Raw genomic sequence first — 4,979 nt, 5'->3', positions numbered from 1 at the left:
CCGCGGCCCTAAACACTTGGCATTGCGTCTCCACTGAGTTAGCTCTACTTTGCATCACTTGCAAAAATTATATGTTCTGTGATCATTAAAGTGCAACGACATCTATAATAACCAGCCTTCAATTTGGTTTTCCGTTCCTAGGAAACATAGATTGCCGTGCTACTCATAAACCTTCAAGGTAGTTCAATTATTTGGTGAAAAATTACCACCAAAGCAACTTTAACCGTCCAAAGGACGGGTGCATTTTTGGCTATGATTGTATGTATGTATATATATATATATATATAAATATATATATAGTATATAATATATATATATATATATATATTTGCTAGTATTGTATATATATATATATATATATATATATATTATTATCACTATGGACTCCGTGTGGGCAGTCATCTAAAAGCTTTTGTTCGTTCATGATGTGACATAAGTTCCTTGTCTTTCCTGATGAGAAGGGCGCATAATGCACCCTTTATTCCTTCGGAATTAAGAATATGCAATCTCGGAACATATGTCGAGAGGAATAAAGGAATTTTGTTAAATCGTCGTTTCGACTCCATTCTTTATTATTTATAGTGTAAAAACAACACACACAAATTTCCACACGAAAGCACGTGATTTCTGCCTTGGATGGCATGTAGCTTCAACCTGTGTTTTCTGACGTGAATTTGCTACCCGGGGTATCGGTAACCGAATTATCCATACTAGGATAATTCATTCACCTACTTAGATATATATATATGTATGTATGTGTGTGTGTGTGTGTATACACGTACATGCACATAAACACATACACAATGTATATGCATACATGCAATACACTCAACCGCACAAGTACAAACACGCACACACAACCACACATATACGAGAGTATTTATATATACAGACGTGTGTTTCTACATATATTAACTCAAATGCTGACATTTATCACTGGTTTCTCCTGTTGTTTGAAGCACCATGTTCTATCATTGACAGAACTTTCGACATTTTTGACAACACGTGTACAATAGTATATGTATGTATGTATGTATATGTATGTATGTATGTATGTATGTATGTATGGATGTATGTATGTATGTATGTATATATATGGAGCGCAATGGCCCAGTGGTCTAGGGCAGCAGCGGACGTCGCGGTGTAGGTAGGACGCGGTTTCGATTCCCAGACCGAGCGTTGTGAGTGTTTATTGAGCGAAAACACCTAAAAGCTCCACGAGACTCCGGCAGGGGGTGGGTGATCCCTGCGTACTCCTTCACCACTCTTTCTCTCACTCTTTCTTCTGTTGGCCTGCTCGCTTAGCCAGCGGGTGGCGGCGTCGTTCGAAGGCTAAAACAATGCGAACGCATTGTGACCAGCGATGTGTAAACAGCATCTGATAGCCTGGGCGGTCACGGTGATCACGTGATATATATATATATATATATATATATATATATATTATATATACATACATTAATTCAAATTACAAATTACGATGAAAGTAACCAAAAACACACACCCACACACACACACACACACACACACACATACACACATATCTGTGTGTGTCTTTGCGTCTGTGTTTGTCGCCCTATCCTCGCTTGACGACCGATGTTGATGTGTTTACGTCCTCGTAAACTAGCGCTTCGGTTAAAAGAAACCGATGAAAAGAACTAGGCTTACAACGAATAATTCCTAGGTTCGATTTCTTCGAGTAAAACCTTTTATGGTCAGGCTCCATTACGACAACAGCAACAACATCAACTTTAACGGCAGCCACAACATCAGACCAGCTACCGCAACGACTCCCGAGTTACGTGACATCCTTTTAATGGCGTTTCGACATCATAGAAGAGAACTAAGTGTTCACGGAAAATCAAAATATTTATTTTTAGAAGACATATTTCCGAAAGTAGTTTCCTCCTCATCAAGTGTTTTGATATCGAGAAAGGATACTTTTGAAAATACATTTTTTTCTTTTTTTTTTTTTTTTTTTGAGAGGTTTACACTTCACAATCGTTTCATGTCCTAAAGTGAGAGAGATACTGGCGAAAGTGTGTGTATGTGTGTGTGTGTGTGTGTGTGAGAGAGAGGAGAGAAGAGAGAAAGAGAGAAAGAGAGAGAGAAAGAGAGAGAGAGAGAAAGACTCAGTATATTATATATACACACATACGTATAGATAGATAGATAGATAGCTAGATAAAATAGATAGATAGATAGATAGATAGATAGATATAGCGATAGAGAGAGGGAGAGAGAGAGAGAGCGAGAGAGAGAGAGAGAGACTGATAGATAGATAGATAGGATAGATAGATAGTAGATAGATAGATAGATATAGATAGATAGATAGAGATAAAGAGAGAGATAGAGAGATAAATAGATCGATAGAGAGAGAAAGAAAGACAGAGAGAGAGAGAGATAGATAGATACATAGATAAAGAGATAGATAGATAGATAGATAGATAGATAGATAGATAGATAGATAGATAGATAGAGAGATGTGCATGTATATGTATATGCGTATAAATGTGTATATATATATGCGTTTGTGTGTGTGAGTGTGTAGTCTTTCCTTCTCTTTCTCTGGTGTCTTTCTACTCTCTCTCTCTCTCTCTCTTTTCCCTTCCCACTCTTTTTCGCTTCACTACTTGTCTCCCTCTCATTCACACACACACTGACACACACCGACACATACACAGACATACACACACACGCACACATACACACACGCACGCACGCACGCACACACACACACATACCTTCTCCTCACCCTCTCTATATCTCTCTCTGTTGTTCTTTATTGTTAGTAACTCCGAATATGTTGTTTCACACGGATGGATGAATTGCATAAAAAAACAGACGACAAGATTTCTCTTTAAGAAATCGCTTTAACACAGCATTAAGGAAACTGCTGTGACGGGTGGCAGATGGGGGGAGATCGGTTTCTCTTTTCCTCACCCATTTTTCATCGAAAACTACCACACATCTTAACCCCAAACCTTCACAATCCCTTTTCCCTTCACTTGAAGAACCCAGCTTTCTGTATATGAAATCACATGAAATTTCCATAACACATTTTTCCCCGCCATTTTGTGAGTGCTTATACAAATGCGGTGAGAGTGTTTGTGCAAGTACGAGTGTGTATGTGTGTTTCTAAGGGTTTATGTTATATTCATTTGATTATATATTATTCTTTAGGGGTTAGGGAAGGGTCAGGATCGGTAGAGCGTCGGATAAAACTAAATACCTCACGGTATTTAGTTACGTCCTTGAAGTTCAAACCGGGCCGAGGTCGAGACATTATACTTTTCATTCTTCAAGCGCGGTCGGTAAAATAAACGTTGTGCTTTTAATCCGCAATAACAACAGATGTAAACACGTCATACCATGCACCAAGCTTCATAAATCACTTTAGCCCCACCCCGACCCCCAACTTTTCTTTCTCACCTATAAGAAAAATAGTGTTACCCTGTACCTGTGTTAGAAATTCTTTTATAAGTTCCAGTCATTCGACCGCGGTCACGCTGGAGTACCTCCTGTAAGGCTTTTCGCAGAACAGATCGCGCCCACTAATTTCTAAGCCTAGCTGGACCGCTAACTGACGGGAATGTAAACAAACCAACACTGGTTATCAAGGGTGGTGAGGAGGCAAACATAACACGGATACACACATACACATATACGCACACACTTGTACACGATGGGTTTCTCTCAGTTTCCACCAACCAAATCCTCTCACAAGGCTTTGGCTGAACCGAGGGCTATAGCAGAAGGCACTTGCCCAATGTGCCGCGCCGTGACACTGGAACCAAGGCCACATGGCTGGGAAGCAAGCTTCTCATCCACACAGCCAAACTTGCACCTATATTGGTTTCACATTTTGGCACAAGGCCAGCAATATCGAGAGAGGGGTTAAGTTGATTACGCCGACCCCAGTCCTCAACTGGTATTTATTTTATCGATCCCAAGAGTGACGAAAGGCAAAGTCGGCCGTGAACGAAACAACGGACGAAATGTCGCTAAGCATTTTGCCCGGCGTGCTAAAGATTCTGTCGGCGAATAATCCTTTCTACTAAAGGCTCAAGGTCTGAAATTTGCGCGGGGGAGGGGGGACTAGTTGATTACATCGACCCCGGTACACAACTGATACTTAATTTATCGACCCCGAAAAGATAAAATGCAAAGTCGACCTCGGCGGAATTTGAACTCAGAACGCAAAGACAACCGAAATGCCGCTAAGCACTTTGCCAGCAAGCAATATATAATATTGCTGTAATGTTGTCACGGGGACTATAACAACGAATAGATAAATATACCGTTTACGTGAGAAATATAACAACAATGTTATAGTGGGACTGGGGATCCCGGTTCGTGATCTAAATTAATTAGTCTGATGTTAATTAAATTATCGCCTCATGGTTAGATGAGGCTTTCAAAAATAAGTCTATAGACTCATTAAAATGTTCCTCCCCACGGAAATCTTTAGTAAAAGGCGAAAGATTTATCCGCTCGGGGTGAGGAGAAACCAGAGTTAACTGACACACCATTTGACATTCAATATTATACAAAATATCTGACTAAACAAACACTGATTAGAAGATATAAATCAATATAGGTAATTAATTTCATGATCAACAAATTTTAAATATCTTTATATATAAATAACTAGTTTGATTATAATAAATATTTTATTCGATGTGTTAATAATTAAATATTAAGGTTTGACTAAATAAAACTGGATATATTTGTACCTATCAGTGATGTTTATAATCGACCTTCACCTTGAAACGGCTGCTAAAATTTCTCAGCTGACAGGACCACGTTTTTAAAAGTTTTTGTAAGCATCAAAGCGTTTCTCGAAAATGGTTGCCGATGCCTGCTCTAGGCAGTCACTGAATTGCTAGAAATAGCAACCAAATCTTCCCCAGATCACAACCGTTAAAAAATTAATAGCGATAAACGTAACACACACACACAACCAGCTGTTATCTTTA

General features: G+C 39.2%; 1 non-coding gene across 1 annotated transcript; it reads right to left on the bottom strand.

The window, feature by feature from the left end:
* Positions 1 to 4,394: 4,394 nt before the first annotated feature.
* LOC115231339 lies at positions 4,395 to 4,519 on the bottom strand. Its single transcript, XR_003883519.1, has one exon. It is a non-coding gene; the product is annotated as a U5 spliceosomal RNA (small nuclear RNA).
* Positions 4,520 to 4,979: the final 460 nt, after the last annotated feature.

This window comes from Octopus sinensis, unplaced genomic scaffold (genome assembly GCF_006345805.1).
Source record: "Octopus sinensis unplaced genomic scaffold, ASM634580v1 Contig18265, whole genome shotgun sequence".
Classification (NCBI taxonomy): domain Eukaryota; kingdom Metazoa; phylum Mollusca; class Cephalopoda; order Octopoda; family Octopodidae; genus Octopus; species Octopus sinensis.
Note: the sequence above shows the minus strand (reverse complement) of the source record. Positions and strands in the feature narration are given on the sequence as shown.